Consider the following 14,459-nt stretch of genomic DNA (forward strand, 5'->3'; position numbering starts at 1 on the left):
GCTATTAGTGGGAGGGTCACAATTTTGATGTAATCTGGCCCGATCTGTCCCGAGAACAATAAATGTCCAAGGTCAAATAGGTTATTTTACAATTGTTGGTGTGTCTTGTTGACCTAGGTATTAATCACGTTTAGTCCTAAAATACCAGTTAGGTATATACTCATATTACAAAAGCAGTTAACTTATGTCTTTACAAAGTAATTAAAGTTTTTATTTTTGCCTTAACACCTACTGAAAATTATTTTTAAATGTGCTTTCACAATGGTCTTCAACTTTTTATCTTTTAAATGAATACACAGCTGTGTGTATAATTACTAAAAAACATACATAATGACATATTACCTTAATTGTAACTATGCATTAGTATACATTTAGCAACACAAAAGTATTTACTTAGTATACATAGTTAAACATTTACAAAATGTTTACAAGTTACAAAACGAATTATGTCTTTCTTTCAGAAAGAATGAGTAGCATAAGAAAATCATGTTCTTTTTATCTCTGTTTAGAAAATAAAACTGATTCAGAAAACAAACCAGTAGGACTCAAAACATAACTGCAACAGACATAATTTAAATTGCTGCAATTTAGGGTGCTTAGCAACTTAAGGAAATCCGATGGTATATTACATTGCTATTTAACATTGGCAGTCCAGTCCCAAAAAGGGGTCTATGACACAGAGGGGTAGTGTGCTGTCTGGGCCTCAAAAAGCTGACAGGGGCTGATCTCACCCCACTCAAAAACGGCGCCTAAACTGCAAAATCAATGCCAAGGAACGTAAAGCAACAATAGATTTTGTTGAATACAGAGTAAGCCAAAGGAAATGTTAAAGTATACAACCATAAATATAAACTACCTATATATATAAAACATTTTAAGTAATGCATAATTTAATAATTGTAAATGGGAGCATATTTTTTGTGTGAATATTTTAACCAAAGTTGTTTTAAGTATTGAGAACAGGCTAAAAAATTGATTGCTCATTATTAATTTTTCTGTCTGCATGGGTTATTATCTTATTATATTGGCACAAATTGTGCAATTTTGTGCCATATTAATGCCATTTACAATTATTTATGAGATGGTTCAGTACTAGCATTTGGGGTTGTGTGTCGCATCTGCCTGGCAAGTTCTAACTATCTGACAATGCTAAGAATGTGAAATCTTGATTGCCAATCAGTCAAACAATTAACATATTGGAGTACCCACAGTTTGAAAAGAGATCTTGATTTTGTATTGTTATTTCAGTTTTTAGTTTTTAATCATTTCATGAAAGTCTGAGTTTCTGGATATTCAGCATAAAGCAGAGCTTTAAACCGATTTACTGTATTTTTGTGCCTTTCTTTTGCTTCATGTTTTACAAAAATACCAAAATGTCTCAATAAAAAAAATGCTTGCAATGTGTTTTATTGCCCAAATCACATCCACTTAAATTAAATGTTTCAGCTTTAATACCCCAAGTAATTATTTTTAACGTTCATCTACTTGATCACGTAAACCTAATAAGTAACTGAATAAGTAAGTTTAAACATATTACACCAAAATTACAAAATCATTAAAAAAAAAATATATATATATAATAGTTATTATTATAATTATAATTATTATTATTATTATTATTATTATTATTATTATTATTATTATTATTAACAAAGTAACAATGGTCAGCAACTTGCCTGAATACAGACATCTGAAATACCATTTGCATTGCACTTCCCAGTGCTATCCCAGCACTATTTGGAGAAAGAATAGCGTTGTATCTGCACTGCTGAAATTCTCACCAAAGAAACAATTAAATTGTTTAATCCAAACTATAGGGATGCCAGCAAATCATTCAAGAATTGTTTCCTGCAGCCTGAAACAGTCTTCTTCTAAAAGAAGAGGGGAAAGCAGTGCACATAATATGAATATAATCTGATGATTTTGTTAACACAAAATGAAATATGTATGTAAAAAATGTATGTATGTAAGTAATTCTTAGAACAATGTAATACTTAGAACACTGCAGTGAAACTGTTTAAATATGTCAATGTAAAGAAGCTGACACTGGTATACACTTTAATTGTGTTTCACATAATTGTGTTGTTCTTAGCATTGACATCCCATTTGATATCAAACAATTACATCTGGAGGCCAATTTGACAGATAAATTAACCAATCTTAATATGTTTTAGCCTTTAATTTGTCCTTTGTCATTCAGGACATTAAGTTTGGCCATTATGTAATAATGATTGCAATTTGGGAATTTGAGTTTTCTACCTTCTAGATTAGTCTTAGATTGCAAGAGCCCTGTTGTTTGTAATCACATAGCAACAATCTCTAAGGAAGTTAGGAAGGCACTGAACAGCTGCTACTGAGACCGGACGATCATTAGTTTCCTTTTTTCATTTTAGAAATTCAGATTGGATTCTATTTTTGAAATAAAAAATCTACCAATTAAACGGAAATGAAACATCAATAATGATTAGTTTTATGTAAATGTTTATATATAAAAAAAATTACTGGTATCAGAAACACAATGCTTGAATAGAATTTAAGGATTTCATAAGGTTCGTCATAATGCCAGTGCCTGTTAAATTAGTTAAATAAAGTATAGTAACTGTCTTGCATAATAATACTATCCCCAAACTAAAGAGTCAGATACTATGGGGGTTTTCTGTAAAATTGTATTTTGAAAAAAATAAATAGGGGAGATCCTGTGGTCTTTTCTTACAACAGCCTTTAACGCTGCTCCTGCGCAGGAGGTGTGTCCCTGTGTGTAGAGTGCACTGCCTCTTTTCCCTGCCACAGACACCTCAAATTGTGCAGTAGGGAACAGCAAAACATCAAGGAGGTGTCGACTACATATATACGGCACACACAGTCAGGTAGCTTGATTTCATTTAACTTCCCTTCCAAACGTACCACAAGGGCCTCTCTCTCCACAGGTTGTGATGTTGGCCAGCCAGCATTCACCTTCCCTAAGCCAATTATGTGCCAATTATGTGCTACACTCCAGGACTTCCCGGCCAAAGGCAACAATGGCACAGACTGTAATTAAGTAGCATGCACTCCAGGAGCTTATCTTATGAGTGAGATATGACAAGATCAGTTTTGTGTTAACATCTGAGGGGGCTATGACAAGATGAGGCTGGTATAATTATTGACAGATACAATTACAGTTGTAAATGAATGTCTTCAGACAATAAAATATGTATAACTACTCCAAATGAAAACTGTGAAATTAGCCACATTGTGGTTGGTCAGAGAACGTACATGACTAAATACATGAGCAACCAAAACATGTTTGTAAGTCACCTTAAACATAAGTGGAAATCTGGAAAAAATTAAATATTAGGCTTTTACTGTTATCTGCAAGTATGAGGCGTGTACCTTTAATGGTTAATAAGATATGAACTGTTACAAATGTGCTGCCTTGTTTGCACTGGTGGAGTAGAACATAAGAACCCACTTTCTGCAGTACCATATTAATGTCCATCTAAGACAAAACACACATGACTTGCATTATAAATAAAAACAAATATGGGTATCAAACTCAAAAAACATGTTTCCTTGACAAGGCAATATGTAACTCCAGATTTTATGTACAATATACAAACCACACTTATTTTTTCATTTACTTACCATTATTTGAGTGGCTTAATCAAATTATCAGGATATGGTATGACAATATTATATACACATCCTGAAAGAAGTCTTTGTGAAATATAGCATATGTGCCTGATCAAAATGCAGTGGAAAAACTGAGGCCCACAGGCAAGCAAAAATAGCAACTGTACATAGAATATAAAAGATAAAGATTTAATGAAGAAGTTTTTTATAATGTCTGACACGTGTGTTTATATATATATATATATATATATATATATATATATATATATATATATAATATAAAGATAGATGTCAGCTCATTACACTATTCTTTTGATGTAGTAGAATGGGCTGCAGTTCCATAAGCAAAACTGTGCTCTATATTTTTGCATTGAGAATGTCCCCAGATAGCGGTATATTCAAGTAGCATTGAAGTTAATCTCAAGGTGAACTTGGAGCAGGGTTTCATCCAATCTAACAACATTCTTTATATAATATGTTGCAGGATACAGAATCTTAATTTCCCTACAATCCTAGAATTGTCTACCTATTGTGTTTTTTTAAGCCTTTTTTTAACAATTCGAATACATATATGATTTTATCAGTTGAGAGAAAATGCCAATTTAGTTTTATTAACATTATTTGTTTGATAAAATGAAAGGAGACTTTTCTGGAGCTAAAAATGACAAGACCATGATGAACATAAGACCATAAGAACATAAGAAAGTTTACAAACGAGAGGGGGCCATTCGACCCATCGTGCTCGTTTGGTGTTCATAATATCTAAGTGATCCAAGGATCCTATCCAGACTATTTTTAAATGTTCCCAAACTTTCAGCTTCAACCACATCGCTGGGTAGTTTATTCCAGATTGTGACGACTCTCTGTGTAAAGAAGTGTCTCCTGTTTTCCATTTTGAATGCCTTGAAGCCCAATTTCCATTTGTGTCCCTGGGTGCGTGTGTCCCTGCTGATCTGGAAAAGCTCCTCTGGTTTGATGTGGTCGATGCCTTTCATGATTTTGAAGACTTGGATCAAGTCCCCACGTAATCTCCTCTGTTCCAGGGTGAAAAGGTTCAGTTTCCTCAGTCTCTCCGAGTAGGACCTGGAATAAGTCTGGTTGCTCTCCTCTGAACTGCCTCTAAAGCAGAAATATCCTTCTTGAAGTGTGGAGCCCAGAACTGTCCACAGTATCCAGATGAGCTCTAACTAGTGCATTGTACAGACTGAACATAACTGCCCTTGTTTTAAATTCTACACTTTTGACAATATACCCTAACATTCTGTTTGTCTTTTTTATTGCTTCCCCACATTGCTTGGATGGAGAAAGTGAGGAGTCCACATAGAATCCTAGGTCTTTCTCATGCGTTACTTCATCTAGTTCTATTCCTCCCATAGTGTAATTGTAGTGGACATTTTTGTTACCTGCATGTAATACCTTGCACTTGTCCACATTGAATTTCATTTGCCAGGTGTCGGCCCACAACTGAATATTATCCAAGTCCCTCTGAATAGCCTGTGCTGCCAAGATTGTATCTACTGAGCCACCTATTTTAGTATCATCTGCAAATCTGACAACTTTGCTAACTATCCCAGAGTCCAGATCATTAATATAGACCCTAGTACTGATCCCTGTGGAACTCCACTAACAACCTCACTCCAGTTAGAAGCGACTCCTCTAATGGACACCCTCTGTTTCCTACACATCAACCAGTTCATAATCCATCTACTTACATGACCCTGAATGCCTACAGCTTCCAATTTGAGGATCAGTTTTGGTGTGGAACCTTATCAAAAGCTTTTTGGAAATCTAAGTATATCATATCATATGCTTTCACGTGATCTACAGCTGCAGTTGCATGTTCACATTTTTTAAATAAATTAGTAAGACATGATCTGCCTCATCTAAACCCATGTTGACTATCTCCAAGAATATGGTTTTCATTAAGATGCTCCTCTATTTTCTGTCTAATCATTTTTTCCAACATTTTACAGGTGATGCAGGTGAGACTGATTGGTCTGTAATTTCCTGGCTCAGTTTTGTCCCCATTCTTGTGGATTGGTATGACATTTGCTGTCTTCCAGTCAGTTGGCACATCCCCTGTTCTAAGTGTCATTTGGAATAATCGAGTTAGCGGCCTATACATAATTTCCCTCATTTCTTTAAGTACTGTTGGAAATATCCCATCAGTCCCAGGTGATTTGTTTGTTTTTAATTCTGCTAGTCCCTTTAGTAGCTCCTCCTCATTTATCCTGATCTCTCTTAGGGTTTGACTGGACTGATTGTCAACCTGTGGCATGTCATCTGTTTTTTATTTTGTAAAAACCTCTGTGAAATACTCATTTAGAATATTTGCCACATCTTGTTTGTTTTCCAAGATACCTCAATTTTTGCCCTTTATCTGTTTCACATTGAAAAAAGCTCTTTGCATTGGTTTTAGGTCCAAGAGCTAAGTTTCTTTCTATTTTCCTCTTTGCTTTCCTGATCCCTTTCTTTAGATCTCTTTGCAGCTCAACATATTATATATGTATTTTGTTTCGTCACCATCCCTTTTCTATGCACTGTACAACATTTTCTTTCTCTTGATATTTTTTTGCATACCTCTATTAAACCATTTTGGCCAGTGTTTTTTGGTCCTCAATTTGCTAAGTTTTGGTACAGATTGCTCCTGAGCCTCAAGTAGTATATTCTTAAAATATACCCATCCATTTTCAACTAACTCTGTATCCAGTGTGCTACAGTCTACCTCTTCTAAGTGCTGTCTCATACCTTCAAGGTTTGCTTTTCTAAAATTGTAGACCATTGTTTTAGACTTGGACCTTGTTTTTTGAAAGAATACCTCAAAGCTAACCATATTGTGATCACAATTTGCCATTGGTTCTCTAACTACTTTCCCCCTGACTCTATCTTGGTCATTTGAAAAGATCAAGTCAATACATGCGCTCTCTCTGGTTGGTTCCCTGACAAATTGAGTTAGAAAGCAGTCACTTACCATCTCAACCATTTCGATTTCTGCTTCTGTAGTCTTCACTGGGCTTTCCCATTCTAAGTTTGGGAAATTGAAATCCCCCATTATAACAGCCACATCCTTGCTACATGCAGTCCTGATTACACTGTACAATGCAGCATCTTTCTGAATATCTGAGTTTGGTGGCCTGTAACACACTCCTACCGCTAATCCTCCAGATCTCTTGTTCAAAAGTTTTACCCACAAAGATTCTGTTCCATTACTGGGATCTAATACAAGTTCTTCTGCCTCAATGTCATTTTTCACATATAATGCTACCCCACCCCCCTCTCTCCTAAACTGTGTGTATCCTTCCAACTTATATTCATCCCCAACATTTTCTGTAAGCCATGTTTCTGTCATTCCTACATCATCATAGTCACATGCTAGCACTCTTGCTTCCAAGTCTAACATCTTGTTCCTTATACTCCTGGCATTGAGGTACAAACATTTAAGGACTTTCCTACTGGCAGTTTCCCTTGGTTTTCTTTCCTTAGTGGAACATCTCCCATTGTCAGAGCTCCCTGCCCCCCTGGTTCCTAGTTTTAATGATTCTCAATTTCATTGCACATACGCTCTCCCAATGCATTAGCCCCCCTTCTGTTTAGATGTAGACCGTCCGGTTTGTACAGGTCCCATCTATCCCAGAAGAAAGAGCAATGCTCCATAAACCTAAACCCCTCTTCCTTACACCAAGCTTTCAACCACGTGTTAAACTTTCTAATCTCTGCCTGTCTCCCTGGCCTGGCACGTGGTACCGGAAGTATTTCAGAGAAAACTTCCATGGAGGTCGCTCTTTAGTTTTGTTCCTAACTCTTTAAATTTGTCTTGCAGAACCTCTGTCCTACCTTTTCCTATGTCATTGGTTCCAATGTGGACCATGACCAGTGGATTCCCCCTGGCTTTGGCCAGTAGCCCGTCTACTAGTTTAGGGAGATCTGCAACCTGAGCACCAGGCAGGCAAGATACCATGTGGGTCTCCTTGTCAGTAGAACACACTGTGTGATCTACACCTCTAAGAATTGAGTCTCCTACTACCTCCTTCTTCTGGGGGGGAGTGGGCACCATGGTGCTCTGGTGCTCAACCGCCCCCCCATCACCCTCTGAGCTGTCACTGTCCAACTCGGTGTCCAGCAGTTGGAACCTGTTGGGCAATTCAAGCTCTTGGGGTGTCTCTAGGGGTTGTACACGCCCTTTTCTGCGGTTACGACCTACTGTAACCCAGCAGTTCTCTACGCTGTCCTGCTCTAAGGTCTCAACTCTCCTAGGTTTTGGCGTGCACACCATCTCTCTCATGGACTGATTGACCAATTCTTCTATATCCCTAATACAGCGCAGATCGACAAGCTGAGCCTCAAGATCACAAACCTTGATCTCTAGGATTTCAACCGCCGACAACGTTCACAAATGAAGCCTTCTTGGATGAGTTCATCCAGGAAGGCAATCATTCTGCAAACCTGACACTATAGTGGCCACATGCTTCTAAATGTTACTTTTTTGTTTGTTTGTTTCTTTATACTTCTCTTGGTTCCTGCTGCTAGTCAACTGCCTAACTTTTGTCAGCGAGAAACAGCACAGCTCTTTCTCAACAGCTGCTTTAAGTAGCTTTTGTCTACCTACCCCCAATTCACACCTAACTGGCCCCACCTGGCTCCTCCTGCAACAGAATTCCTGCTAGTCCTAGACAAAATCTCCCTTCTCCAACCCGTTTACTTTCACCAACTCAGCAGCTGAACTGAATTGACTTCAATTTAGGCAAACTACAGACAATGCTAACGTCAATTTAAGGCAAACTGAAAACAAAATGAGCAATGCTAAGACTATTCTGAAACTAGTCAAACAACAAGATGGCTACCTCTCACCTGTACTCTCCGGTCTCTCTCTGTGGCAACTTGTAAATACTTCCTGTACTTCCTGTATCACGTTCTATCATTGTTATATCATGTAAACCATTAATCTAAACCCCACGAGCTCATACAACATAACATTACCTACCTATCAGGATCCCTGCTGGTTTCAATATCCTGTTTTTTTGTGTTTATTTTTATTATTTTTTTTAAATAAAAATGCATTAAGTAGTTATAAGACGGGTCCTACCATGGTCCTGTTCAACATGTCCTGTCTTGCTGCTACACTTTACTAATTAAATATAATGCTAAACCACATTTAAAAATACTGCAGGAAATGTCTTATTGTATGCTGAAGGAATGGATTTTAATACTTATAAAATAAATGATTCAGACCTAATGTATTCCCCTTAAATTAATACTTTCTCTGGACATTTTTTAGATTTTTTTTTAATTACACGCAAGACCTGAAGATTATGGTCTAGTCCAAACTCAACTGACTAGGATAAGGAAGCATATGCTCCACTATACTAAGTTTGTCTTCTGACACTAAACACATGGGCAGTGTAATCTTAAGAGCGGAATTCTGTATGTATGAAATGTGTGAGCTCCAAAAGCAAGTGCTAAAATAAAATGAATTTGATTTCCACAGCTGAAAATTCAGTGGCAAATCACTAAAAAACACTGTGTATAAAAGCAGTTTTAGTTAAACACAAATAGTTTCATGATTAACAAAGAATGTGCTGAAAATGGTAAATAATGGTAAATGCTCCTGGTCTTTTTCTGTCTTTGATTGGCAGTTGATCTCCCCAGCTCCCACCTTTGTTCTACCTGTCTGCACATCCTGGTGGGATGTTGGTCTTGGATGTCTATTTTACAAACCACTTCCCTCCTCTTCACTGCTTCCCCAGGCAGTTGAGTGTGACCTTTGTCCCTGCTCCTGTTCTTGATATGGAGGGTGTGCAGGTCTCTGTTGTTTCCTGCTCCCTTTTTCATTCAATTATTATTATTTTGGATGCTATCTATTTCCAGTTGAGCTTGGCCTATGCCCCAGCTTCTGTTTTATTCTGTTTGGGGTGAGGGGCAGGTCTCTGTGTTTCAGTGTTGTTTTAAAATACAGTACAGTTTGGCCATTGGCCTCTGGTACCCCTTTCATTATTATAATTGATCTGAGAAAGAGGATATTAAGGCAGCAAGGTCGCATGTAAGCCTTTTGGGTTCTGTCAAAAAAAGAGATGGCATTACTGTATGTTATACTGTATATAGCTAGCAGAGGAGGGTGCTTGAGTAACAGCATACAGTAGCCTATGGCAACTTTGTTGGACAAGTACGTTCACAAGGATTCCAGGAAATGACATAGGCCTCTCCCCCTTTGGGTAGTATCCTCCCTTTCAGGTAACTGGGGTTGCATTCACATTTACATTTGCAATATTTGGCAAAAAGATGTAATCATATGAAGTAATTTGTGAATCCTGACATGTAAGCTACTTTATTTGATATAATATTGATAGATGTTTATTAACCCTTTAAGCGTGTCAAGAAACTTCACAATGTGTGCCCAAGGTAGGCAACGTTCATAGATAAATCATCCTTAAAATATGAAATGGCCAGAGCAGAGCCTATGGTTGTAAAATATATAATTAAATATATAATTTCCTGGAATTAAACGGTTTCAGAGTAAAAACAACAATTAGAAGGCTTTTGAAAATACAGTGCTAATATATGGAGGGTCAGTCCTGACAAATATAATGTATTAATTTGTTATTTTTTTCACATTAAATTCAGTGCATATTCAGTGACTTACTATTATTATTATTATTATTATTATTATTATTATTATTATTATTATTGATTTCTTACATTAGGTTTGGCTGAATTCGAATAATGATCCACTCCAACTGGAAATCAATGAGTGGATTTGCCTTGCTGTCTGATTTGCTACTAGTTCATGTACCGTGTTATTGAAACACTATTCTAATTAGGATAATTTAAAATCCTTATTAATCGCCTTCCATTTGTTATTTCTACTCTGATACCGTTTAATTCCAGGAAATTATATATTTAAATAATAATAATAATGTACACATAAGAAAGTTATATATAGCAATTGGGAATCCAACCCAGATCACTAAGTTCGCAGTGCTATTCCCTAACCACTGCACCAACTAATATGTAATCCTGCATGCATTCATTTATTGTAGACTCATAGAACACACGTATGTGTATATAGAGAATTATTAGTATTATTGGTATTATTTCTTAGCAGACGCCCTTATCCAGGGTGACTTAATCATCTGCTGTGCATGGGGAAAAAATGCAAGTATGAAATCCTGGACAGCAAATGATTGATACACTGATTCATGCTGGGCTTCCCCATCATACACATATAGTTATTAAACAGACGCCTCCTGAAGATTGGGGATAGCTGGGGATTTCACAGAATGAAGCAAATGGGTAGTCACTTGAAGTCAAAGGTGTTTTGAAGTCTATTCATGAAAACCCCTTGGGGTTAGCTCTGTTTGATAAAATGTTGTACTTAGCAAAACTTTGAGCATCCATGTACGTCTCAGTCTACAGATGTGGACATCGCATCTGCAGAGGCAGAAACTGTAATATGTAGAATGTATCAAAATAAATAATTGTGGAAGCTATGCTGAACATAGTGCATTAAAACAATATATGATTCAGTATACATACATTCATCATACATCAGTATTTCATAGTATAAACCTGTATTTAATAAGCTTTGAGTTATGCCTTATGTATTACTGTATTTCCTCCATATCTAAATCTGCATAATATTCTCACCTCAGTCTTTACTTTTCTTTAGATGTAGAAGGCTTTTGACTGGCACATGGGTGTTGGGTAGGCTGTTCCTGTCACATTGTGTTGTCAAATTGGGTGGTAACAACATTAGGAAGTATGGTAATTAGCTCAATTATAGATCAGCTTTACAGGACAGAAATTAGTAGCTGAAATATATTGTCCACTGCTTAGCAGACACTAGTTTAATGTGTAAATATGAATCCCTTGTGGCATATTATATTGCTAATGTGGATAATTGCTTAATTGTTACCAGGTATAAATCATTCAATTATGTGTTGGTAGGATTGTCTGCACCTACCAGGTACATACCCCAGTACATACCATTACACAGTTCAAATTGCACAGTCAGTATAGAGATGACAGATGATAACAAAAGTTGACATATATTAATTTGTTCAGCTTCAACAGTAAAAGTATTGTTGCCAAGTAATACTCTTTAAAGGACTTGCTACGGTTTTCTCCACCACAAAATAAGTTCAATTCTGTCCAGAAAAGCACAATCTGACACATGATTTCCTATCTATAATAGTGGATATGTCTTAGCTGGGTCACCATCAGTGGTCTCAGAATCAAATCAAAGGAGCAGAGCTAGCTCAATTAATTCTTTATTTTTTTTCTACAGTGGATTGTACTGACATCATTTATAGTATTTTTGCATTCAGTGCAGAAAAATCACAACTTTTCCTGAGTACAACTCTGTCCTTTGGTGACAGCCAGGTTTCTTTGTCTGCTTTTTCAAAACTGAAGCCCAAATAAGGTGACAGATACTAGTAATTTTGTGTAGGAGCAGTGAGAGCATCAATTTGTGCTGAAGGGCTAAGAACCCTTCAGTAGACAGACTTCAGGAGATTAATCAATACATTGAGAAGCTTATCAGGGTCACTATTCTCACCCTTGAATGCCCAGACTGCATGCTGCAATGCCGCTATAATAGACAACAGATGGGTCTGTTCATCACAGTATAAGGGAAAAAAAACATCAATCAAACATGTAGCAGGACATATACCTGGAGGTATAGAATCAGTGCGTCCACAATCCCACTCACAATTAGTGAGTTAACTGACAATCCTATGAGACTCACCCAGCGGCATTTTCCACAATCTTTGCATACACACCATTCAACAACCCAGGCAAAGTAAGGAACCCGTTACATGTGCACAAAACTCAACACGCCTTGTTTTCAAGATTATCATAATTATTAAACCTCCACCCCTTATTTTTTTGCCCTGGATATAATTTCAGTCTACCAATAATTTCCCATCAAATAAATCATTTTTCTCATTTGCATATCTGTGTTCTCTCTCACACACATACACACACACAGTCAAAATTCAATGTGCTTCACTGGAATGGAGAACCTGAAGTGTTTCCAGGACTGTTATTTATCAGGAACATGATGTCCATATACAAATAAAAAGCATTCCATGACATACAAAAAAGTATTAACAAACATTTATATATTATTTATAATTTATATTTTTTATAATCTATTGAAACTGAAAATAATTATTGTATTTATCTTACCAGTGGTCTTTGTTGGCACAACCCTAGTGTTGAAAATTATTTTATAATGTTTTGAATATTGGTGTACCTGTACTGCTATATAGGTACATACTTTGTTTATTAATTTGTCTGTTTATGTATGTATGTATGTATGTATGTATGTATGTATGTATGTATGTATGTATGCTAATACACTGGTAAAGGTTAGAGATGTAAATAGCAGTTATTTAACTGTACTAAAAAAAAAATGTGTTTTTTTCTTTCTGGCATTCAATCTTATGTATTATTCTATATACGATGTCACCACAAATTGTAAAGTAACTAACCAACTGATATTTACAGTCAGCTACTTACATTCATGTTTTTCTGGGAAGAACAGAGATGCTAGTACAATGTAGGTATTGAATTATAAGTGTGTGCAAAAACACTCAAGGCAGAGCATACAACGCACTGCTCAAAGGGTTAATTGCATCAATAAGGCCCACTCTTATAGATTTTAAATCACCACAACAAAATTGGTCAAGCTGTAAAATTGTCAACACCACTCCTTGCTTCTTGATTAAATAACATAACTATTTTGTTAAGTTTCAAGAGTCTAACCTGTTTGAAGCGAGGCATCAGTACTTTTCTTATGATTTCTGTGCATGTTATACATTGCAGTGTCAACGTAAAGGCCTCTAAGGAGTCACTGAATACATTTTTTGCAGGCTTCAGTCAAATGTCAAAATGGAGCAGTGTTCTGCAATAAACATTGAAGTCAAAGTGCCTCTGCTTCAGGTTGGAAAACAGCTTAGCCTTCTGTATGTGCTTCGAGGAAAGATGGAACATTTTAATGCCTCTAGTTTTTGACAGTTCAGCAGTAGGCCTTGTATGAGCTGCCTTCCACAGGTTTTAGGTAAACCTCAAACTATGTCTGAGATTGACACTCCTTGCAAACTGCAGAGTATATTGTCTCGATTAATACTTCTTACACGTTTCTTTTCATAACTACCTGAAGCAAGTATCACAGTATGCTTAATCATCTGGAAACATTACTAGATTCCATTGTACTTGCATGGTCCCTAGAACTTGTGACATGATTGTTAAGTTCTATATTTGAGTGGAAATAACCTCACTGAGGACTGTATGTGGCAGACTCTGAAGTTAGGGAAATCAGTGACAAAATCCTAAAGTCGCCACACACATGTGGCTCCATTAGTTAACTGAATTTGTTTGCAGGAAATTAAAATGTCTCTGACTTTCCATATATAGGTATCGCCGGTGCAAAGGCTTATGTGCCCCATAAAGCAATTCCCTTCAGTTTTTCAGATGACTTTATCATTTTGGTCATTTTTAAAGAGTGTGAAGTTCTGGTTCCATCAAGCCTTGTCTCACAAGATAGAAGAAAATTAAACAAGACAACAGGAAGATTATCTTTATAGATTATGTTATGATTAAAGCCCTGCAAATTTGCAAAACTTCATTTTATATGTTTGTTATCCTGCAGATGTCTCTGTAGTCACTCCAGTTCAAAGCAAGATAGTGTCACATTTGGGGCATGCCTGGCCATAATTCACTAATTATATTATTATTCAATTATTGTTTATTGCACTGCTTTATTATCTTCACTTGCTTATCTTTATATATATGTATTTGTTTGGTGTCTATATTATTGTTATTTTGATTATTTGAATAATTAGTTATTG

Source organism: Amia ocellicauda, chromosome 2 (assembly GCF_036373705.1).
Source record: "Amia ocellicauda isolate fAmiCal2 chromosome 2, fAmiCal2.hap1, whole genome shotgun sequence".
Taxonomy (NCBI): Eukaryota; Metazoa; Chordata; class Actinopteri; order Amiiformes; family Amiidae; genus Amia; species Amia ocellicauda.